This window comes from Eschrichtius robustus, chromosome 8 (assembly GCF_028021215.1).
Source record: "Eschrichtius robustus isolate mEscRob2 chromosome 8, mEscRob2.pri, whole genome shotgun sequence".
Lineage (NCBI taxonomy): Eukaryota > Metazoa > Chordata > Mammalia > Artiodactyla > Eschrichtiidae > Eschrichtius > Eschrichtius robustus.
The window spans coordinates 76,699,136-76,726,021 of NC_090831.1; the positions used below are offsets into that span (position 1 = coordinate 76,699,136).

Consider the following 26,886-nt stretch of genomic DNA (forward strand, 5'->3'; position numbering starts at 1 on the left):
AAGGCTGTCACTGTTTGTAGATGACATGATACTATACATAGAGAATCGTAAAGATGCTACCAGAAAACTACTATAGCTAATCAATGAATCTGGTAAGGTAGCAGGATACAAAATTAATGCACAGAAATCTCTTGCATTCCGGTACACTAATGATGAAACCTCTGAAAGAAAAATTAGGGAAACACTCCCATTTACCATTGCAACCAAAAGAATAAAATACCGAGGAATAAACCTACCTAAGGGGACAAAAGACCTGTAGTCAGAAAACTATAAGACACTGATGAAAGAAATTAAAGATGATACAAACAGATGGAGAGATATACCATGTTCTTGGATTGGAAGAATCAACATTGTGAAAATGACTATATTACCCAAGCAATCTAAAGCTTCATTGCAATCCCTACCAAACTATGAATGGCATGTATCACAGAACTAGAACAAAATATTTCACAATTTGTATGGAAACAAAAAGATCCCCAATAGCCAAAGCAATCTTGAGAACGAAAAACGGAGCTGGATGAATCAGGCTCCCTGACTTCAGACTATACTTCAAAGCTACAGTAATCAAGACAGTATGGTACTGGCACAAACACAGAAATATAGATCAGTGGAACAGGATAGAAAGCTCAGAGATAAACCCATGCACATATGGTCACCTTATCTTTGAAAAAGGAGGAAAGAATATACAATGCAGAAAAGACAGACTCTTCAATAAGTGGTGCTTGGAAAACTGGACAGCTACAGGTAAAAGAATGAAATTAGAACACTCCCTAACACCATACAAAAAAATAAACTCAAAATGGGTTAAAGAACTAAATGTAAGGCCAGACACTATAAAATTCTTAGAGGAAAAGTTAGGCAGAACACTCTATGACGAAAATCACAGCAATATCCTTTTTGACACACCTCCTAGAGAAATGGAAATAAAACCAAAATAAACAAATGGGACCTAATGAAACTTAAAAGCTTTTGCACAGCGAAGGAAACCATAAAGAAGACGAAAAGACAACCATCAGAATGGGAGAAAATACTTGCAAATGAAGCAACTGCAAAGGATTAATCTCCAGAATTTACAAGCAGCTCATGCAGCCCAGTATCAAAAAAACAAACAACCCAATCCAAAAATGGGCAGAAGACTTAAATAGACATTTCTCCAAAGAAGATATACAGATTGCTCACAAACACATGAAAGGCTGCTCAACATCACTAATCATTAGAGAAATGCAACTCAAAACTACAATGAGGTATCACCTCACACCAGTCATAATGGCCATCATCAATGGCCATCATCATTATCTACAAACAATAAATGCTGGAGAGGGTGTGGAGAAAAGGGAACCTTCTCGCACTGTTGGTGGGAATGTAAGTTGATACAGCCACTATGGAGAACAGTATGGAGGTTCCTTACAAAACTAAAAATAGAACTACCATACGACCCAGCAATCCCACTACTGGGCATATACACTGAGAAAACCATAATTCAAAAAGAGTCATGTACCACAATGTTCACTGCAGCTCTATTTACAATAGCCAGGACATGGGAGCAACCTAAGTGCCCATCAACAGATGAATGGATAAAGAAGATGTGGCACATATATACAATGGAATATTACTCAGCCATAAAAAGAAACGAAATTGAATTATTTGTAGTGGGGTGGATGGACCTAGAGACTGTCATACAGAGTGAAGTAAATCAGAAAGAGAAAAAGAAATACCATATGCTAACACGTATATATGGAATCTTAAAAAAAAACAACCAAAATGTTTCTGAAGAACTTAGGGGCAGGACAGGAATAGGGACACAGACGTAGAGAATGGACTTGAGTACACGGGGAGAGGGTAGGGTAAACTTGGATGAAGTGAGAAAGTGGCATGGACTGATATATACTACGAAATATAAAGTTGACAGCTAGTGGGAAGCAGCCTCATAGCACAGGGAGATCAGCTTGGTGCTTTGTGATCACCTAGAGGGGTGGTATAGGGAGGGTGGGAGGGTGGGAGGGGGACGTAAGAGGGAGGAGATATGGGGATATGTGTATACATATAGCTGATTCACTTTGTTTTAAAGCAGAAACTAATGCACCATTGTGGGGCAATCGTATTCCAATAAAGATGTTAAAAAAAACAAACAAACACCCAAGGTCATCAGAAAAAAAAAAAAAGAAAAAGAAAAATGTAAACTATGGTGAACCATAGGCAATTCCAAAGAGACAAAGGGAAGGTCAGCTCTTACTAGTGATTAGGAGAAAACTGAGGAGCGTTGGTTGAATAAAATTTATTGGAGAAGAATGAAAAAAAAAAAAGCAAATGGTCAAAAATAAGGGATTGGTGATTTAAAATGTTTTATATCCATATGATAAAATATAACACAGTCATTAAAAATCATGCTGTAGTATAGCATATATTTACATAAGGACGGAATGAAAATTATTGCTCATTTTCTTTGGGGAAGGTGGACAGACTTTTTGTTTTTGAGGGTGAGGCCCCCACTATCCCAAGGGAGTGTAAAAAGACTCTTGAGATTCCATGATCTGGAACTTGTCCGAAAATCACACTCATCCTATGGGATAACCAAGCTCTAATAAGAAACATTCATTCAGCATTTAATTATCAGGTACTTCCTCTGTGCTAGACTCATCTAAACAAGAGAACCACAGAGGTGAGTAAAACAAACTCCCTATTTACATGGAGCTTAAATTCTAATGTGAGAACAAGCAGGTGACATTGGGCGAGAATCAAGACAGGCAATAAATTCATAAGTCACAAGGCAATTTTAAACGATGTGTGCTATTAAAAAAATGGGATCCATAAGTTTGTCTTCCATGTCTGTGAGTCTATTTCTGTTTTGTAAATAAGTTCATTTGTATCATTTTCTTAGATTCCACACGTAAGTGATATATAATATTTGTCTTTCTCTGACTTCATTTAATATAATAATCTCTAGTTCCATTCATGTTGTGGCAAACAGCATTATTTCATTCTTTTTAATGGCTGAGTTATATATATATATATATATATATATATATATATATATATATATATATATATATATATATATATATATATATATATATATATATATATATATATATATATATATATATATATATATATATGCCACGTCTTCTTTATCCATTCGTCTGTCAATGGACACTTAGGCTGCTTCAATGTCTTGGCTATCGTAAATAGTGCCGATATGAACACTGGAGTGCACGTATCTTTTTGAATTAGAGCTTTTATCTTTTCTGGATATATGCCCAGGAGCGGGTTTGCTGGATCATATGGTAACTCTGTTTTTAGAGGAGCTCGGGGGAGGGAGGGATAAATTAGGAGTTTGGGATTAACAGATACACTTTACTATATATAAAATAAATAAAGAACAAGAGCTTACTGTATAGCACTGGGAACTATCAATATATTCAGTATCTTACAATAACCTATAATGAAAAAGAATCTGAAAAAGAATATATATATACCTGAATCACTGAATACCTGAAGCTAACACAACATTGTAAATCAACTATTCTTCAATTAAAAGAAGATTTTTTTTTAACAGGATGAATAAAAGTGAAGGTGTTGATGAACCAGTTACTTGGAGAAGGTGGTCAAGGAAGACCTATCTGAGAGGTGACATCTGGGCTCAGAACCAGTAAAGACCAAGGACATGAGCATTCCAGATGTGTTAACTCAGTCCAGAGCCCTGAGTCAGGAATGAGTTTGACATGTTCAAGGGACAAAACAGAAAGAAGGAATATACAATTGACTCTCACTGAGCAAAAGGGAGGATGATAGGAGAGGAATTTGGAGTGGAAGCCTGGAGCCAAATCATGTAGGGCTTTGTAGGTAATCTAAGGTCCAAGATAAGAATGAAGAAAAATCAGGGAAGAAGTTATAAGCCTGGGAGGTTGGACAGGTGACTCAATCCTGACACCAGTGCAGAGTCAACATGTGGCAGCGGGAAGGTTTGGAACAGGGGACCAGGAGACAAATGTTGCCAGGGGCATCAGAAGCATGTACAAGCAAGAGGACACCTCCAAGAACTAAGGTCCAGGGACAATGTACCAACACAGCCTATTTCATAGCTTAACAGGATGCCTCTCATTGCCTGTGTTCAGAGATATCACCTGCAAATCAACCACAAATGGTATATTCTTAATGTATCTGCCACTGTTTCCTTTATTTACTCACTGTGTGAGGACATGGCCCAACACAAAGCTAGGGACAGAGTTCAAGTCCTCATACTTAGAAACCCAACTTTGTTGCCACAGTGTTCCTTAAGCTGGGAAAGACAAACAGATCCAGAATATCAAAAATGTCTGTGGGAACAAGTGGTTGTAGGTAGTTTTGTTTGAGGTTTCTCACTCCAGTGTTTTTCAAGATCCCTAGTATGACAATATTTTACTTTTGGTAATCAAGAATAAAAGCTGTTTAAAAATCAATCAATAGTGGAAGCCTTTCCCCTTCTTTAACCTGGTTTATTATTAGATCTATGAAAGCCTGGGGATGCCATTAAAATCAGCAACACCAAAATACTAAAACATAAGAAGAGATTGTAACAAATGAGATAAAGAATATCACAAACCAAAATTGCACATACAAATACCTAATTCATTTTGTTCTGAACCACATCATTTTAATATGTCCTTCCTATTTCTCCAACTCGGTCCCAAGTCTGGTTATTAATACATTGCTCTGGCTTTAAAAATAAAAATGGCATGGTCATCAGTTTGAAGCTTCACCAAGAGTCGGCTCCTCTATAAACTCCAAACAGATCCAGAGAAAACGGAGAATGCATGCATATTTATGATACTAATGACAATAATTCTATCAGTGCGGATATGGCATAAGCCCAGTCACATCAGGCTGCTGTACACAGCGTGGGCAACGAAGCCATTAGGACTCACAAAGACCCATCAATGAGAGAACTGAGCATTACAGAGTCTGCCAAAACACAGCCACATTTCTCTCCCCTGCACTCAGGGACTTCTCAAAATGACATTTCAGAGCTGGAGACGCCATTGCTCATAGCTAATTGAATATTCCAGTAAGCATTTGCTTTTCAAGATAGGAATTTCCAGGAATGAGATACCACCCACTGCCAGCTGGGTACAGATATAAATAAAGAGAAATGTACCCTTGGATAAGGAATCCTTTTTTTTTTTTTTTTTTTTAGTGTTTATATATTTTAAATTTGGAGCTTCATCATTTGTTTTAACTTGTCTTTTTAGAAGTTATTCAGAAATATGTTAAAGAGTGAAGGACTCACCTACATTTGCATTAATTAGTATTTTTAAAAATGTTTGAGTTGAGTGCAGTTGGTGAGTCATTTAGCCAACCTGACGGTCATTTAGCCTATCCCCAAATGCCAATCTCCTGTGTCCAGGTATATATAGTTCTATATTTCCTAAGAAACCTTTTGTAATAAGAAAGCTATCCTGAATTTTTTGAATGTAAAAATAATTTGTCACAGAAAGTAAGTGCATCTTAAAATTTTCAAATATTTTTGAAAGACTATCAACAAAAGACATTATTTTTATCATGACTGAATTGATGACAAAAGATAATATTAGAGGCTATACATAATATGTATTAATATACACATATAGATTGTGTGTGTTTGTTTATAAAATCTGTTGCCCTTTGAATAGGGTAGGATTCAAATTCATTTTCTAGTTCCAATCAAAATTAGCATGATTACTGACCAAAGGTTTCATCTTAATACTAAATAGTGAAACATATGATGAGTGTATAACTAAGTTTTTTCTTTAGTTTTCTATTCTAAAACGTTTGCAAGAAGACAGAGGAAGGATTAATGCTGGCACAGCAAAGACTGAGCACTAACACAGGAAAGAAGCACCATCCTTTCTATATGTGGTACTAGACACTTCAGAACCACTGAAATCTTTTTGCCATATTGGAGTTCTTCAGATATTTATTATTCAACAGAACTTGCACAAATTCCTGCAAAGCATAAACATTTGTTAGGCACTTTGTACATTTGTTGGATGGCATTTAAAAGATGACACTCCTAATCTCACAAGAGCAACACTTTTCTAATTGCTTGGTAATTTTTTTCCACAGTATTTTATGTAATAGTAACTAGAATAAAATTATAGCAGCAAAACATAACTCGCTTTCCTTTTTTCTTAAGGCTTTGAAGGTTCTATGGAAATTTTATGCATCCCTAAAAGCACTGCCAATTCAAAAAGTATTTATGGATTATATACTGCATCCATAAACCATATTACTAATATTTATTTACTCTCTCATTTACATTTATTACTCTCATCTTACAGCTCAAAATATAATTTCATATACATAATCTAATTTGACCATTATAACAAATGTAAGTCTTCAAATATGGCTAGCAATTTCTTAAAACCTACAAAGACATTAAGAGAAAAAAATGTGTGTTTTTCATACACACAAAATATAATTTTCTTACTAATTTGACTAAACTTCTGTTGGTTTACAGAGGCTTATCCATAGCACAGAGATTTATGAATGGAAGGAGAGGGCATTGAGTCCAAAATATTCTATAAGGCTACAGTCTACATGTCAGCCACTGGGGAGAAATAAAGAATTCTACCTGTGTTTCCATACACTCAAAGTTATGTGATTGCTATTTAGACTTTCAATACAAAATGAGATAATAAACAGTTGGATAGAAAACATTTTAAGCTTTGTAATTTAAAAGAAACTCTGGTTATCTACTTTATTGAATTGTTTGTTTTTCAAAATTTCTTTTTGAACATTATTTGATGGAGGAGATAATTTATAGGTAAGGATTAAACAGACAATATGGAAATATTTTTACTACCACAGATACAATGTAAAAAAAACTGTACTAGTAATATGCAGATGTATTTTCTCTATTTATAGAAATATGCATTGTTAGTAATTATTTTTAAAACTGAGGAGTTCTGCTTCTGCTTAAGATTTAGAAAGCTGTAAGAAAAAGTAGTGTGATTTGCAAAATCATAACTATTATTAAGCTCATAAGAAAGTTGAGATTGCAAAACAAATAGAAAATAATCACACAGAATGTTTTCTCATATTGGAAATGAATTACATTAGCAATCAATAACATGGCTATATAGTCATTGGTCAAATGGATATCAAAAGGAACATTAGAACTTATTTAATTGAATGAAAATTAAAACACAACTTATCAAAATTTCTGAGATGCATAACAAAGCAATTCTTAGAGGAAAATTTATAGCATTAAATGTTTTTATCTTGGAAAAAATAAGTAAGAGTCAAAGTAATAATCAAAGATTTCACATTAAGAAACTAGATGAAGAAGAACAAATTAAATCCAAAGCAAACAGAAGGAAAAAATAATAAAGATAAAGGTAGAAATCAATGAAAATTGTAGTAGAGAAAAATCAATGAAACAAAAACTGAATCTTTAAAGAAAAATCAATAAAACTAACGAACTTCTAGTTATACTGAGCAAAAAATTACCAATACCAAGAATAAAAGGTAGTCGTCACTGATGATACAGAAAATTATAATAAATAAATATTATGAGTGAATTTCTGCCAATAATTTTGACAGCTATGTAAAATGGATAAATTATTTGAAAGACAAAATGACAAAGGCTCACTCAGAAACAAATAAATAAACTGAAAATCTCTGTAGATAATTTAAAATATAGTTGAAAGCCTTTTATAAAGAAAGCTCCAATCCAGAGGGCTTTACTGGTGAATTCTAAAGAAAAACTTGAGGAAGAAATAGTACCAATTCTACACAATCTGTTACAGAAATGTGAAGAGAAAAGACTGACTCAATCTATGATGCTAGTATTACTCAAATAACAAAATCAGACAAAGATATTACTATAAAAGAAAACTATAGGTCAAAATCAATAAAGAATATAGACTCAAAAGATCCTTAAAATATAAACAAATAAAATCCAGCAATATATAAAAAGGAATAATATACCATGACCAAATGAATCTTCCAAAGAATGTAGCATTGAATTGATATTCAAAATTAATGAATGTTATTTGCCTTACTAAGAGACTAAAACAGCAAAACCATAGTCTCAACAGATGCAGAATAGAGTACATGCAGAAAAAACATTTAACAAAACACAACATTCACCTCTGATCTAAAACTTTCAGCAAGCTAGAGTTTTAGCTGGCTTCAAAACCTCTTCAAGTTGCTAACGATCATCTATCTTAAAACAAACAACAACAACAAAAACCTTGCAGCTAAATGTCACATAATGAACAGAAACTAAACTCTTTACCCCTAAGGTCAGAAACAAAGCACGAATTGTGTACATTCACAATTACTATGCAACCTTGCATTGGAAGGCACAGCCAGGGGAGCTGCTACTAACATCTGGTGGGAAGGGGCAGGAAATGCTGCTAAACATCCTACAATGCCCAGGACAACCTGCACAACCAAGAATTATCTGGTGCAAAATGCCAATAATTCCACAATTGAGAAACCCTGAACAAGAATAGCCAAACAATTTTGAAAAAGAACAACAACTTCGGATGACTCACATTACCTAATATCGGTGTGATATCAGTGTAACGGTGGATGGGGATATCAGTAGAACAGAATACAAAATCTAAAAATAAATCCATATTTATATGACTAATTAATTTTCAATAAAAGTTACCAAGGCCTTCTTGATTCATATTTCACATAATATACAAAATTAATTTAAAAAAATTCAAATGGATCAGAGATCAAAATGTAAAATTTAAATCTATGAAATTCTAGAGAAAAAAAATAGGAGAAAACAAATCTGATCTACAGTTAAGTAAAGATTTGTGATACAGGATTCAGAAAGTACAAATCTAAAATAAAAATTGGGAGAAGCTTCAAGATGGCGGAAGAGAAAGATGCGGAGACCACCTTCTTCCCCACAGGTACATCAGAAATACATCTACATGTGGAACAGCTCCTACAGAACACCTACTGAATGCTGGCAGAAGACCTCAGACCTCCCAAAAGGCAACAAACTCCCCACATACCTGGGTAGGGCAAAAGAAAAAAGAAAAAACAGAGACAAAAGAATAGGGACGGGACCTGCGCCAGTGGGAGGGAGCTGTGAAGGAGGAAAGGTTTCCACACACTAGGAAAACCCTTTGCGGGTGGAGACTGCGGGTGAAGGAGGGGGGAAGCTTCGGAGCCACGGAGGAGAGCACAGCCACAGGGGTGCGGAGGGCAAAGCGGAGAAATTCCCGCACGGAGGAGCGGTGCTGACCAGCACTCACCAGCCTGAGAGGCTTGTCTGCTCAGCTGCCGGGGCGGGCGGGGCTGGGAGCTGAGGCTCGGGATTCGGAGGTCGGATCCCAGGGAAAGGACTGGGGTTGGCGGCGTGAACACAGCCTGAAGGGGCTAGTGCGCCACAGCTAGCCGGGAGGGAGTCTGGGAAAAAGTCTGGAGCTGCCGAAGAGGCAAGAGACGTTTTCTTGCCTCTTTGTTTCCTGGTGCGCAAGGAGAGGGGATTAAGAGCGCCGCTTAAAGGAGCTCCAGAGACGGGCGCAAGCCACGGCTATCAGCGCGGACCTCAGAGACGGGCATGAGACGCTAAGGTTGCTGCTGCCGCCACCAAGAAGCCTGTGTGCAAGCACAGGTCACTCTCCACACCGCCCCTCCCGGGAGCCTGTGCAGCCCGCCACGGCCAGGCTCCCGTGATCCGGGGACAACTTCCCCGGGAGAACGCACGGCGCGCCTCGGGCTGCTGCAACGTCACGACGCCTCTGACGCAGCAGGCTCGACCCGCATCCTCCGTACCGCTCCCTCCCCCCGGTCTGAGTGAGCCAGAGCCCCCGAAGCAGCTGCTCCTTTAACCCCGTCCTGTCGGAGCAAAGAACAGACGCCCTCAGGCAACCTACACGCAGAGGCGCATCCAAATCCAAAGCTGAACCCCGGGAGCCGTGCGAACAAAGAAGAGAAAGGGAAATTTCTCCCAGCAGCCTCAGGAGCAGAGGATTAAATCTCCACAATCAACCTGATGTACCTGCATCTGTGGAATACCTGAATAGACAACGAATCATCCCAAATTGAGGGGGTGGACTTTGGGAGCAAAGATATACATATATTTTCCCCTTTTCCTCTTTTTGTGAGTGTGTATGTGTATGCTTCTATGTGTGATTTTGTCTGTATAGCTTTGCTTTCACCATTTGTCCTAGGGTGCTGTCTCTCCGTTTTTTTTCTTTTAAATTTTTTCTTAATAATTATTTTTTATTTTAATAACTTTATTTTATTCTACTTTATTTTGTTTTATTTTACCTTCTTTCTTTCTTTCTATTTTTTCTCCCTTTTATTCTGAGCCAGGTGAATGAAAGGCTCTTGGTGCTCCAGCCAGGTGTCAGGGCTGTGACTCTGAGGTGGGAGAGCCAAGTTTAGGACACTGGTCCACAAGAGACCTCCCAGCTCCACGTAATATCAAACAGTGAAAATCTCCCAGACACCTCCATCTCAACGCCAAATCCCAGCTCCACTCACCGACCAGCAAGATAGAGTGCTGGACACCCTATGCCAAACAACTAGCAACACAGGAACACAACCCCACCCATTAGCAGAGAGGCTGCCTAAAATCATAATAAGGTCACAGACACCCCAAAACACACCACAAGACGTGGACCTGCCCACCAGAAAGACAAGATCCAGCCTCATCCACCAGAACACAGATACTAGTCCCCTCTACCAGGAAGCCTACACAACCCACTGAACCAACCTTAGCCACTGGGGAGAGACACCAAAAGCAACGGGAACTACAAACCTGCAGCCTACGAAAAAGAGACCCCAAACACAGCAAGTTAAGCAAAATGAGAAGACAGAAAAACACACAGCAGATGAAGGAGCAAGGCAAAAACCCACCAGACCTAACAAATGAAGAGGAAATAGGCAGTCTACCTTTAAAAGAATTCAGAATAATGATAGTAAAGATGTTCCAAAATCTTGGAAATAGAATAGAGAAAATACAAGAAACGTTTAACAAGGACCAAGAAGAACTAAAGAGCAAACAAACAGTGATGAACAACACAATAAATGAGATTAAAAATTCTCTAGAAGGCATCAATACCAGAATAACTGAGGCAGAAGAACGGATAAGGGACCTGGAAGATGAAATAGTGGAAATAACTACTGCAGAGCAGGATAAAGAAAAAAGAATGAAAAGAATTGAGGACAGTCTCAGAGACCTCTGGGACAACATTAAAGACACCAACATTTGAATTATAGGGGTCCCAGAAGAAGAAGAGAAAAAGAAAGGGACTGAGAAAATATTTGAAGAGATTATAGTTGAAAACTTACTTAATATGGGAAAGGAAATAGTTAATCAAGTCCAGGAAGCACAGAGAGTCCCATACAGGATAAATCCAAGGAGAAACACACTAACACACATATTAATCAAACTATCAAAAATTAAATACAAAGAAAAAATATTAAAAGCAGCAAAGGAAAAACAACAAATAACACATAAGGGAATCCCCATAAGGTTAACAGCTGATTTTTCAGCAGAAACTCTGCAAGCCAGAAGGGAGTGGCAGGACATATTTAAAGTGATGAAGGAGAAAAACCTACAAGCAAGATTACTCTACCCAACAAGGATCTCATTCAGATTTGACAGAGAAATTAAAACCTTTACAGACAAGCAAAAGCTAAGAGAATTCAGCACTACCAAACCAGCTTTATAACAAATGCTAAAGGAACTTCTCTAGGCAGGAAATACAAGAGAAGGAAAAGACCTACAATAACAAACCCAAAACAATTAAGAAAATAATAATAGGAAGATACATATTGATAATTACCTTAAAAGTAAATGGATTAAATGCTCCCACCAAAATACATAGATTGGCTGAATGGATACAAAAACAAGACCCGTATATATGCTGTCTACAAGAGACCCACGTCAGACCTAGGGACACATACAGCCTGAAAGTGAGGGGATGGAAAAAGATATTCCATGCAAATGGAAATCAAAAGAAAGCTGGAGTAGCAATTCTCGTATCAGACAAAATAGACTTTAAAATAAAGACTATTACAAGAGACAAAGAAGGACACTACATAATGATCAAGGGATCGATCCAAGAAGAAGATATAACAATTGTAAATATTTATGCACCCAACATAGGAGCACCTCAATACATAAGGCAAATGCTAACAGCCATAAAAGGGGAAATCGACAGTAACACAATCATAGTAGGGGACTTTAAAACCCCACTTTCACCAATGGACAGATCATCCATCTGTCTGTCATACAGGGTGATGTAAGTCAGAAAGAGAAAAACAAATATTGTATGCTAACACATATATATGGAATCTAAGAAAAAAAAATGGTCATGAATAACCTGGGGCAAGATGGGAATAAAGACACAGACCTACTAGAGAATGGACTTGAGGATATGGGGAGGTGGAAGGGTAAGCTCTGACAAAGTGTGAGAGTGGCATGTACATATATACACTACCAAACGTAGAATAGATAGCTAGTGGGAAGCAGCCGCATGGCACAGGGAGATCAGCTCGGTGCTTTGTGACCACCTGGAGGGGTGGGATGGGGAGGATGGGAGGGAGGGAGACGCAAGAGGGAGGAGATATGGGAACATATGTATATGTATAGCTGATTCACTTTGTTGTGAAGCATAGACTAACACACCATTGTAAAGCAATTATACTCCAATAAAGATGTTAAAAAAAAAAAGAATAACATAAATAAATAAATAAAATAAAAATTGGTATAGAGGACTTCATCAAAATTAAAAACAAGTAAAACAAAACAAAAAGAAGTTTGCTCTTTGTAAGACACACTTAAAAAATTAAGACACCTACAGACAGGAACAAAGTGTATGTAAACATGTATATTATAAAGACGTGTGCAGAATAGATAAATTAATCTTGTAACAATAATTACAAGACAAAAAATGATAAAAAATAGGCAGAATATTTGAACACCTCATAGAAAAAATACATATCCCAATAAACATATAAAAAGGCACTCAACATCATTATTCACTAGGAAAATGCAAACAAAAATTATATTGTGATACCTCTATGCACCTACTAGAATGGCTAACACTGTTTTTGTTTTGTTTTGTTTTGTTTTGTTTAATGACAATTCGAAATCCTGCAAGGCAAGAATTTGGAGAAACCTGAACTCTCAAATGTTGCTGGTGGGATTGCAAAATAATACAGCCCACTTTGGAAGACACTTGGGATATTTTGTATAAAGTTAAACATTTACCCACCAAAATCCAGCAATATCTCTCCTAGGCTTTTACTCAAGTAACATGAAACATTTTCAACATAAATTTATTTGTAAATGTTAATAGCTGCTTTGTGCATAATGGCCTCAAACTGGAAACAACCTACATGTCCAACAAATGGTGAATGGATAAATACTGATACATCACATATCAGAATACTACTCTGTCATAAAAAGAAACAAAATACTGCTACAAACAGTGATATGGATAAATCTCGAAAGTATTTGCTAAGTGAAAGAAGTCAGATACAGAGTGGTATATAATTGTATGATTCAGTTTATATGACATTCTACAAAATTCAGAATTATAGTGGCAGAAATTAGATCTTTTTCCCAAAGGCTGGGAGTAGGGAGGAGACTGACAACACAGGAGCCAAAGGGAACTCTTTGGAGTCATGGGGATAATCTATATCTTGATTGTAGCAGTGGTGACACTGTTTACATTTGCCAAAACGCATTGAAATGTACCCTAAAAAGGGTAAATTTTATTTTATCATAACTCAATAAACCAGACCAAGAAAGCAAACAAAAAGCTAGGCATTGGTTTTCCTATAAAGGAGAAATTAAAGCTCAAAACTTTTCAGTTTATAGTCAATTCACTGTTGTATGGATCTATGTAGTCAGAAATTACAAAGAAAAGTATTTCAGTATAAGGAAGTACTTGCTAACAGTCCAAGTGTAGTGCATTGCCTACAGAGGACATTGTGGTGTGTTTCTTAAACCACATTTTAATAGCTGTAGCAAAGAAAAAAACCTTGTGGTCAAAAAATATTGGGAACTCTTGGTTTAAGCAATATTAAATAGACATTTTCTTTTCGGCTTCTGTTAGAGCCTTTAGTGTGTGCAACATGGAATCCGTAAAAGGGACTACAAGAGAATCGTGTAGTGTAAAGGGCATGTTCTAGATGATGGTTAGATTAAACGTCCTTCAAGGCTCTCTTCAAACGCCAAGACTCTTTAAGTCTTCTTAAAAAAAAAAAAGTGTATCAAAGATCTTAGGCAGTAGCTTATAAATAAAGAATCATCAGAAATATAAATTCTTAATAGCGAGGACTCACAGCATTCCGAGTGACAGGGACAATATGTCCTATTTTTCTCTGTTCCTTATGATACACTGAAACACAGCAAATACTGACTGATTTGGGCATGAATAAAAGTCCCATTGATACAGAAACAAACCAAACACTGAAACAAAGTTGTATTGAAAGACTGTGTGGTCTAGAATATTCTAGAATATTCTTGCTATCTTTCCTAAAATATGTTTGCTATTAGATAAACACTCTGTGCAAATTCTTAGCCCACTTTTTGACTTTGAAAACATGGACATTAATGCTCTTGACTCAGCATGAAGAGGCATGGTCTCAGGGAGAAAATATATTTTCTCGCTCTCTCAATACCTATGCTGGTAATCACACTCCTGTAGTTTATACATCTCTATTTTCTGGGCCCAGAGAGGGGTGGAGGGAACTGCTGTTGGGTAAGGGGCTCCGATAGAGATTGTTTTCAACTTCAATTACATAAAATAGAGAAATATCCTTTCTGAAACCACAAAAATCTATTAAATCCTGATAAATTATTTTTGATATTCAGTATTTAGTAAAGCTAAGTGAAAACAGACAGGGAGAAGCTTTTGCCTCTTTATAATTTGCTCTATTAAAATTATTAAGGATTTTCTATGATGATTGTTTACAGCTGGGAAACATAATGGTTAAATGCATCTGCATGTATGACAGGTCACACCCACACACTCATGCATACAACTGTCATTCTGGTCTTTGGGAAAGAGTGCCACTAATGAAACTTATTGCATCTAAATGTTGTTACATGACTCCAAATCAATGCACCTTAATATTGCCCCTAAAAATGAGGCCTGCTATAGGCGGTGCCATAAGATACGCAGTGTTGATTATAAAAAAGACAATGAAAAAAGCACTTAAAGGAGAAGGGAAATGTTTAAGAAAAAGATGTCAAGAAGAACCAATATACATTCATATATAAGAACTCAAGACTAGAAAAGACCTCTTTACATTTTCACTAAATATTAGCACTTGGTCTAGTCTCAGTACCGTTGGTCTTTTGCCTCCTGTAATTCACTGTTTATTCATACATTCATTCAAAGTTTTAATTGAGCACCTTGATTACACTAGGCTTTTTTTCCAGGATGAAAAGATACATCAGTGGGTAAGATAGACAAAGACCCACAATAATTCAGTAACAAAAAAAGGAAAATAAAATGCAAACAACTATCCCAAAACACAGTCTCTCTCACTCCACTCCACTCTACTTCAATCTCTACTTACCTTTTCCCTAACACATCCCACAGTGAAATTAGGTTACTATTTTTAAAGAAAACTCCTACATGGTCTTCAACATGTCAGGAAAAGTATCAGAGCACTATTGGCTAATTTGGGCCATGTTCTACTGAGCACCATCTGTGCAACTGGCAAAATGTTAGCCAATGATAGTACAATGAAGAATAAGATGAATAGAGTCGATGCAGAGGCAGAAACACAAAGATCATTTCAAAACGTTGATAAGACAGTACAGAAATAAATAGAATATTATGGAAGTCCGGAGTGAGAGACATAAAAGTAATATCTACTTAAATACGAGGTCTGAATGCATGATTGTTGATGTGAACTATTTACGTAGAAATGAAAACATACAGAAGTTGCTAATATCCATATTAACACTACTTTATTACTATTTCACAATGGATTTGAAGACATTTGTATACACATGAGTAAACACATTTTAATTGTTTAATTATGGAAATTTTCAAATATATGCCAAACTCCAAAATCTACCCTACACAGATTTAACAAATGTTAACACTTTGCTCAAGATTTTTTAAAGAAATTAAGTATTGTGATGACAGCAAAAGCCCATTTTTTATAGCTTTCCAGACCATCTCCACCCCATTTCTTCTCATCCCACTAAAAAGGTAAAAGTAACTACTATTCAAATGTATTTCTGCTTTTACTGTATATATATATAATATATATTATAATATTTAATATATAAATATATATTTCTGTAAACTATTTTATATAGATATACATACACATACATGCACACATGTACAGCCACCTTTGGGGGATATTAAATGTACAGAGAAACAGAGTAAATCATACAAGTATTTTGTGAATTAATTTTTTTCACTTAAAATTTCTGAATTGTTGTATGTAAATGTAGTCAATTGTATTTAGCTGCTCTACAGCATTTCATTGCATGAAATCTCCAACACACTATTGTCAACTATCCACTTGCTGCAAAACGTTTATCTGACAAGGGAACTTGAGTCAAGAAAAGGTTGAAGGTAATGGTCTAGTAGAAAATGGAAAGTGGAAAAAAAAGATCTAGTAGAAAATGAAAAGTTGGTAATGAAAGAAACATAAGGAACTGCTGAAGCAATAACTTGGTGTAGGCAAAATTAGAAGGGATCTAATGCAGAGTTGGGGGGATTATTTTAGACAAGAGCACATAATTAGTCTAGGATGAGGGAGAAGAGTATGCAAGCAAAAATAATCATAGATGGATGAATAGTTTGTGGGAGTTTTTAGAGGTTCTCTTTGGATTACTTCAATTTTCTCAGTAAGTGGGAAAGAAGACTTCTACTTCCAAGAAAACAGAAGAGCATCTCCCAGTTAATTACAAGTAAATACCTAAGACACTCTATATAAAATAAACATAAGGAGACTCTGAAAGGTAGAGATAAGAAACACACTGACAAATGACCTCAGGACCCAAGGAATGATGTGAAGATGAGTTACCTGTTTTTTGTTTGTTTGTTTTGCCTCATATATTCCAGACTTGGAGCTGAAGAAGCTGGTGACTCAGAAACGCCAATGGGTGCAAACAAAAAGCCACAACACAAGCTGGTTCTTTCAAGCAAAAGAAGTAAAAATGAGACAGGGGCAGGGTACCAAGATGGAAATCTTATACAATAATTTCTCTACTTCAGCCAAATCTAAGGAAAAACCTTTGGTCACACAAATGCCCTACCAGCAAAGGCAGAGTGAAAAGCCTAAACTTCGACACTCTTCAGCCTATAAGAGGGCACCCCAACCCCTCCACTAAGGTGGTGTCAGAAAAGGCCAAATAGACAGTTGGGACTTTCAACCAGGCTCCACCATCGCCTCCCCCCCACCCCAGTGTCAGTGCAGAGGGAAGCCTGGACTTCCATCCCTCACAAAGTAATAAGGAGGCAAAGAGGTGCCCTTTCCTTATGCTTCCTCTGGAGTGATGTCAAGGAGGCCAAGTGGGGAGCCAGAACTCTCACCGCTGTCCAGCAGTGATGAGGGACCCCCATCCCAGGAGTCACTGGAGGCCAATTTAGGAACCAGGGCTTCTATTCCCACCGGGTAGTAATAAGGTAGCAACAACTTCATCCCTGCCAGAGTGGTGGCAGAGAAAACTAGCCAAAATATGAGGTTTAAACAAAATCCAGAGTCTCATAATGTAATACCAAAAATGTCCAGGTTTCATTTGAAAATCAATTGTTTTACTAAAACCAGGAAGATCTCAAACTGAATGAAAATGGACAATCAACAGATGACATCATTAAAATGACAAAGATGTTAGAATTATTTTCAAAATTTAAAAGCAGTCATCAAAAAAAACCCCCAAAACATACTTCAAAAAGCAATTATGAGCATGCTTAAAATAAACAAAAAATGGAAAGTTTCAGCAAGGGAACTGAAGATATGAAAAAGAATTAAAAAGAAATTTTAGAACTCAAAAATATGATAACCAAAAATTTAGAAGTCATTGTAGGGGCTCAACAGCAGAATGGAGGGAAGAGAGGAAAGAACCACTCAACTGGAAGGTAGAACAATAGAAATCACCAAATTTGAACAGAGAGAAAACATACTAAAAAAGAGAGAGAGAGAGAAGAAAGGAAAAAACCTCAGGAGCTGAGGGACTGTAACAAAAGATCTAAATTTATGTCACCAGAATCCTGGAAGGAGATGAGAAAGAGGGATGAAAAAGTATTCAAAATAATGGATAAAAACTTTTCAATTTTGACAAAGACATAAGCCAAAGACTCAGTAAGCTGAATGAACCAAAGGGGCCAAATACCAAAATGTATCATATTCAAACTCCGAAAACTAAAAACAAAGAAAAATCTTAGGAGCAGTGAATGAAAAATGACTCATTACATATAAAAGGACAACAGTCAAACAACAATGGACTTCTCAGCAGAAACCATGGAAGTAGCATGAAAGTTTTCAAATGCTGAAAGAAAAATATTTTCACCCAGAGTTGTTTATCCCACAAGAATGTTCTTCAAGATGAAGGGGAAATAAATACATTCTCAGATGAAGGGAAACTAAGAGAATTTGTTGCCAGCATATCTGTAGATGGTAATAGAGGAAGCATGCTGGGGGGGTGGGGGTGGGGAAAAAAAAACTAGATCAGAAATTGAGTTACATAACACAAAATTGTTGTGGAGTTAAGTTACTGATAATGAAAAACTTTGGATGTGACCATAGAAGTGAATGGATGATACAGGAGAGAAGTTAAGATCACTTGAGGAGAGCAGGTTAAGGGAATCTGAGCAGTCAGGGGTATTGAAAGCACCATCTACATGTCCATGTATCTAAGAATTCAGAAAAGAGTATCTTCAGAGAGAATGACAGGAGGCCAAGAGTAAAAGTCTTTGAGAAATAAAGGAAATTCACTGACATAATTTAGTATCAGGAGAATCAAAATTGGGAGTTTCAGGGAAGAAGGGAGTAGAATGTCTGAAAGTGGCATTCTACACGTGCATTTTGGGGACAAAAAAAAAAACCAACTCTACTTGGTCATAATGTTTTATTGTTAAACACCGTTGTATGGATATTAACATAAATTGTTGGGTTTAGCTGGTTAATACTTATTTAGGATTTTTATGTCTATTATCACAAATGGTATTTATTTTTTCTTTCTCAAAATGCTATTAATCTGCTTCTGCTATCAAGATTAAAGTAACCATAAATAGTTAGGGATTTTCCTTTCTTTTTCTTCTTGTAACATTTTTTGTGATAAAAAAGTATTATACATCTATGCAGTGATGTATTCTCCTTAATGCTTATAGAAATAGAAGGTTCTTTATTTCTTCATGAGTCAGTTTTCATGAGTATTTCATCTAATTTTTACCTTATCAGAATGAGTTTTCCATACTTTTGAAAACTACTATTAAATCTACAGTTATGTTGCCTATTTTATACTTAAATTTCAAGTCTTTTTTTTCAGGTCTTATCCCCAAATTTTCTATTTTACTGGCTTGTTGATATGCTCTATCTTTTAATAGATTTTATTTTTTTTAGAGGAGTTTTAGGTTCACAGCAAAATTGAGCCCCCACATAATCACAGCCTCCATCATTATCAATATCCTGTACTAGAGGGTATATTTGTTACAACTGATGAATCTACATTGACACATCATTATCATGAAAAGTCCATAGTTTACATTAGAGTTCATTCTTGGTATTGTATCGTCTCTGGGTTTTGACAAATGGATAAGGACATGTATCTACCATTACAGAATCACACAGAATAATTTCACTGCCCTAAACATTTTCTATGCTATAACCATTCATCCCTCACTCCCCCCTAATCCTTGGCAACCACTGACCTTTTTACCTGTCTCCATATTTTTGCCTTTTCTAGAATGTCATATAGTTAGAATCATACAGTATGTATAGCCTTTTCAGATTGGCTTCCTTTACATAGTAATACACATTGAAGTTTCCTCCATGTTTTTCATGGCTTGATAGTTCATTTCTTTTTAACTTCAAATAATATTCTGTTATCTGGGTGTACCACAGTTTATTTATCCATTCATCTACTGAAGGACGTCTTGAATGCTTCCAAGTCTGGGCAAAAAACCTGTGTGTAGGTTTTTATGTGGACCTAAGTTTCCAATTCATTTTGACAAATACCAAGGAGCATGATTGATGGATTGTATGGTAAGAATATGTAAAGTTTTGTAAGAAACTGCCAAGCTGTCTTTCATAGTGACTGTACCATTTTGCACTCCCACCAGCAATAAATCAGAGTTCCTTTTGCTCCACTTCCTCATCAATATTTGGTGTAGTCAGTGTTCTGCATTTTGGCCATTCTAACGGAAATATAGTGATATCTCGTTGCTTTAATTGGCACCTTTCTACTGACATATGATGTTGAGCTCTTTTTCATATGCTTACTTGTCCTCTCTGTAGCTTCTTTGGTGAAGTGTCCAGGGTTTTTGCCCATTTTTTAATTGGGTTGCTTGTTAATATGCTGATATAAACTCTGAGTCAATTATTTTCTCTCAGCACTTTGTATTTTTTTTCCTACTGTTTTGCTGATGAGACTTCTGCTTCTGCTCCAATCAGTATTCCTCTTTATTTTTATTGTTTTATTTTTTATTTTTTAAACATCTTTATTGGAGTATAATTGCTTTACAATGGTGTGTTAGTTTCTGCTGTATAACAAACTGTATCAGTTATACATACACATACGTCCCCATATCTCTTCCCTCTTGCGTCTCCCTCCCTCCATTTCCACTAAGATCAGGAATAAGACAAGGTTGCCCACTCTCACCACTATTATTCAACATAGTTTTGGAAGTTTTAGCCATAGCAATCAGAGAAGAAAAAGAAATAAAAAGAATCCAAATCGGAAAAGAAGAAGTTGCAGATGACATGATACTATACATAGAGAATCCTAAAGATGCCACCAGAAAACTACTAGAGCTAATCAATGAATTTGGTAAAGTAGCAGGATACAAAATCAATGCACAGAAATCTCTTGCATTCCTATACACTAATGATGAAAAATCTGAAAGTGAAATTAAGAAAACACTCCCATTTACCACAGCAACAAAAAGAATAAAATATCTAGGAATAATCCTACCTAAGGAGACAAAAGACCTGTATGCAGAAAATTATAAGACACTGATAAAAGAAATTTAAAATGATACAAATAGATGGAGAGGTATACCATGTTCTTGGTTTGGAAGAATCAACATTGTGAAAATGACTATACTACCCAAAGCAATCTACAGATTCAATGCAATCCCTATCAAACTACCACTGGCATTATTCCTTTTTAGATAACCAGGTGTGGTTTGCTGTGTTTTTATTTTCTCTCTCTCTCTCTTCCCCTCAAAAATTTAGGTTTTTTCCCTTTGTTTTAGTATTCTGTAGTTAAATTTAGGTGGGGCTTTGGATTATGCAGTTTGAGACTCACTGTGATTCTTCAATATGAAGATGCATATTGACTTTTCGTTTCTGAAAACATTATTGACCACTATCTCTTTGACCATTGGTTCTTACTCATTTTCTTTATTTTTTCTTTTAGACATCTTACTAGTTATATTACATGATTTATGTATAGAAGTTTCATGTGCCCTAGACTATGAAAATGCCATTACAAGGAAGTTTAAGACTTGTTTTTGTCTAGTGCTTAAATAGTATCAGTTATCCTGGCCCTATTTTTACATTTCTTATCCTGTAGATTCCTGCACTCTGTAGTTAATATAACTTCAAACCCTTCATCCAGGCATAGGGCAACTGGGATTTTGACTGACTATCAGTGATACTCCCCCACAGTGATTCAAACCACTGGATTAAACAGCTTCCTTACTGTTTTACAGGTCAGTGAGTAGAGTTTTCTTACTCCTTGAGAACAGAGAACAATCTCAGACTCTTTCTTAAATGTGCAGATCTAAGTTCTAGTTCACTGTTTGAGATGAAGCATTTCTTTATCTAGAAATGGGCGTTAGACCTCTAGCCCACAGTCCCTGTGGACTATATCACAGAATTCTAGTGGATCATTACAGAATGGGCCTCTGCATGTCATTCTCTTTTTAATTTTTCCGTTTATTTTTGGCCTTTGGGGAATCTTACATCCTTTCAAACTCACCTGTGTGGATAAAAAAATTCTTTTTTTGCTGCTCTTATAATATTTCCACTATTTCTCTGTATTTGTGGCAGGAAGTCAGCCTTATTTGCATCAACTTAGTCTCCTGTTTGCGGGAATTCTCCTAATCACTCCAATATATCCATGTCTATAAATACATAGATCTAATTACTTCTATCTCATTTATGAATATTTTTGTGGCTATATTTCCCAGCCTAGCATAAATATATTGGACATAAATTAGGAGTCATTAGCTATTTTTGAAGCTTTTATTCTGCTACTGAAATAACAGTGTGATACTGGGAATATGACCGCTCTTAAATTTTCATCTTTAAAATGAGGCAGTCACTTTCCAAGATTATTTCAATGATAGAATTCTAGGTCCACAGGTAGATGTTATGAAAGGAAGAAAGGAAGGAAGGAAGGAAGGGAGGGAGGGAAGGAGGGAGGAAGAAAAGAAAGATAAAGAGAAAGAGAGAGAGAGAGGGAGGGAGGGAGGAAGAAAGTTCAAACTCTCAGGAGGATTAAAGTCTTGAAATCATAATTAGTTGAATCAACTTCCATATAGAAAAGAACAAATTTTAAAATAATTTTCATAAAATATATATAATAAAAACATACAATCATATGGTAGCTCTATTTTTAGATTTTAAAGGAACCTCCATACTGTTCTCCATAGTGGCTGTACCAATTTACATTCCCACCAACAGTGTAGGAGGGTTTCCTTTTCTCCACACTTTCTCCAATATTTATTGTTTGTAGATTTTTTGATGATGTCCATTCTGACTAGTGTGAGGTGATACCTCATTGTAGTTTTGATTTGAATTCCTCTAATAATTAGTGATGTTGAGCATCTTTTCATGTGCTTTTTGGCCATCTGCATGTCTTCTTTAGAGAAATGTCTATTCAGATCTTCTGCCCATTTTTTGATTGGGTTGTTTGTTTTTTGATATTGAGCTACATGAGCTGTTTGCATATTTTGGAGATTAATCTCTTGTTGGTTGCTTCATTTGCACATATTTTCTCCCATACTATGGGTTGCCATTTCATTTTGTTTATGGTTTCCTTTGCTGTGTAAAGGCTTTTGGGCACATATCTGGAGAAAACCATAATTTGAAAAGATACAGGCACCCCACCGTTCAGTGCAGCACTATTTACTGTATAATAGCCAGGACATGGAAGCAACCTAAATATCCATCGATGGATGAATGGATAAAGAAGATGTGGTACATATATACAATGGAATATTACTCAGCCATAAAAATGAACGAAATAATGCCATTTGCAGCAACATGGAGGAACATAGAGATTGCCATACTGAATGAAGTCAGATAGAGAAAGACAAATATCCTATGATATCACTTATATGTGGAAATCTAAAAAAATGGTACAAATAAACTTACCTACAAAACAGAAATAGAGTCACAGATGTAGAAAACAAACATGGTTACCAAGGGGGAAAGGGGTAGGGAAGGGATAAATTGGGAGATTGGGATTGACGTATACACACTACCATATATAAAATAGATAACTAATAAGAACCTACTGTGTAGCACAGGGAACTCACCTCAATACTCTGTAATGACCTATATGGGAAAAGAATCTAAAAAAGAGTGGAGATTAGATATAGATATAGATATAGATAATTGATTCCCTTTGTTGTACAGCAGAAACAAACACAACATTGTAAATCAACTATATTCTAATAAAAATCAATGAAAATAATACAAAAATGGAGTGTTAGAGTGAATGCATACGTATTTGTTTTTTCCCTTTTCTTTCTGGGAAGCGTCAATAGTTCTGGAAATAAATTAACATTAATCAGAGTCTAATCTTTTTTTCACATGGTTCAATTGATCAAGTATGGCAAAGTGTTTTGAAGTTGTTTAAATATTGGATTACTCTTCCTTTTATTCACTCACTAATTCATTCAACAAATATTTACTGAGCATTAACTAGATTCCAGACAAGTTAAAAAGTTTAGGGATGATGATGAGCAAAACTCAACTAGCTCTTGATTATGTGGAGCTTATAATCAGATACAGAATACAGAAAATCATATAATAAATACTTATAAAATTAAAACTGCAATCACATCTATTAAGAAGCTTATGCCAGATTACATGAGGGAGCCCTCTCCTCATCTTTGTTTTCAAAAGGAAAATATGTTTTGACATTTAACATAGTATTAAAGATTCATAAAATTTCTTTCTATGATAGTGGGATGGCATTCCTTTATGCTCTGCCTATATCATTATCTAAATGATAAAGTAAGCAGCCTTGCACAACAGTTAAACCGTAGACTCTAGTGAATTCAAGAAACAGTAACAGCAATCCCACTTTTAGAGACACATAAAATCTTGTGCTGAAACACTGAACTTGTCTCAAATATAAATACTAATTATTTACTTCTCTGAATTATCATGCATGAATTAACCATGGATTTGATTTTATGGCCTTCATGCCTAAATTTAGATCTTGTAGGCTAAAATTAGAATTATTTTATGAGTAACTTTAAGTCTTTTTTTAACGGCAAGAAGCATTTTTCCGAGGGAAGTTTATCCTGTAAATGCAATTCTTACAACAAGAGCACCAATAAACTGACTTACTGAGGCAAAACACATACACCAAATTCCGCTGAGCCAGTGACAAAGTAGACAGGTATGTAGAAACCATAGATTTATAAATGTTATGGTTCAATTCTTAAGCTATTGATCAAGAAGAGAAAGCCAATATAATGGCCAGTGATGGCTGGACTGTATTATCTACTGATGACAGGAAGGACATTTTCTTGTAGGGAAAAAGCCTTGGATAACTCTCTATATTATTTCAGCACTTGCAGTATAATCTAATAGGTATAGTTATAAAATAAAGGAAGACCTCTCTGATTCTGGGTGGTGGTAAGAAGATACTATAACCCTTAATTTATTTGATGAATCATTAATGCCGGAAGCATCAAAAGTTTTCCCTTTCCTGGTGAATACTCTCTTCAACAGTCCAGAAAAGGTCAGCACACCAAGCCATTAACACTCTCTCTCTCTCTCTCATCAACTATCACGAAACATAGTGTCTTAATTCACCCGTGCATACACATTCAATAATTCTTTTTAAAGGTAATAAAAGTTCAATACATGAGTCATAAAGTTAATTCAAGAGACACGAATTGAAGCACCTTTCAAATACAATCTGAGACTTGTTTTGGAGCAAGTCTCAGATTTATATTTAGATACTTGTTCAAGTAGAAAATATGACTTTTTTAAGATATACTTTTCTTGCCAGCAATCTCTCTGTCTTAGAGAGGATCAAACAGGTTGCCTTTTACACTGTCACAAGGTTAGTTGGCTATTTGTGATGAAATCTGAAACAGAAACACTTTCCATCTCTTCTCAAAGATGTTAGAGTACACTTACCAAATGTCAATATTGCTGACAGCTGTGTCCCAGCAGACACTCAAGTCAATTTCTCTTCTCACTGAATTTTTAAATGTGATTTAAAACTTGAGACATTATGACAAAATATCAAAATAGAAACTTTAAAAAAATATAAGCAATATTAAATGTTGTTACAACTACAATTTATCTCCTAGTAAATTCTGAAACCTAACATTTTGGTTTTATGAACATTTTAAGTTCTGTAGAGAATAATAAATATGAGAAATTTAAGATTTCTGTAAATTTTTACATGGGTATTCCACAACTACACTGACTATAACCCAAACATACATTTTCCTGAACCTTCTTTCTTTAAAGAGAATTTAAATTAAATACATTTTTTTTTAATTGGAGAAAAAAATCTTGGATCATCAAAAGCTTGAAATGGTTTTGGAGACATAAATATACTAAGGATAGACTTATGATAACTGTGAATAAGTTGATTTTTTCATAAATTTAAATCACTGAGAAAAGATAAATCACAAAATTATTATATCTTGAAAATACTTAAAAATCGCCACTATAGTTATGAGAGAATTTCAGTAGAATCCCTCAAATAGATTGTTTCCAAAATAGAGCTATTTTGTCAAATAATACACTTTCTTGACAAGTAGAATCCGGAAATATTTACAGCAACCCAACACTCTCACAAAGAGAGAATGAGAATTTCATGTACATGGAGAAAGTGGCAGATTTTTTAAGAAAGGCCTAGAACATCAAGTGTCCTTTACAGAAACTGTAGAAGATGTGACACAGAGCTGACAAGAAAGCAATGGTTCCATAATCCATAGCATGAACGGAAGTCAGAGGCGATAAGTGGATAAAGACCCGTTGATGATCAATACTCACCTTTAGCTAAAAATCTGTTAATTAACAAAATTTATGGTAAGTGCGTAAGTTTGAGACACTTCTTAACCCACAAATTAATCATTTTTTTTCTTTTTCCAGGACCCTAAGTATACAGTAAAAAGTAGAATTCACTAAGAAATCTTCACTGGCTACCCCACCTCTATACAGGAGCACACTCACACCCTCCTTCTCGCCCTCCCCCATTACCATACCTACTAGGAGGTTTGGGGTGTTGAATTTTTACTGATGGCCACAGACAATTTTCAGCCTGAGTTCTGAATATGATAAAAGGACATTACCTAGGGACTCAATGCTATATTCAAGTTGAGAATAGAAGTCAGGAAATATGCTGAGAACTGGTAATATTAGGACTAGAACAAAAAAATTAAGTTATCACAAAATTTTATTTTCCCTTGGATTTCATTCTTTATTCACTGAACTACTTATGGCAAGAATTCAATTGAATATATTGTACAAAATATG

The 26,886-nt window shown here is 35.7% G+C and overlaps 1 protein-coding gene and 1 pseudogene across 1 annotated transcript in view; both read right to left on the reverse strand.

Annotated features, from left to right (window-relative positions):
• ZNF804B (zinc finger protein 804B) overlaps positions 1-26,886 on the reverse strand; it is a 518,351-nt gene that overhangs the window by 311,116 nt on the left and 180,349 nt on the right. The gene's annotated exons all lie outside the window — the stretch shown is intronic.
• The window catches only part of LOC137768710 (small ribosomal subunit protein uS2-like), a 176,849-nt pseudogene that overhangs the window by 49,195 nt on the left and 100,768 nt on the right, over positions 1-26,886 (reverse strand).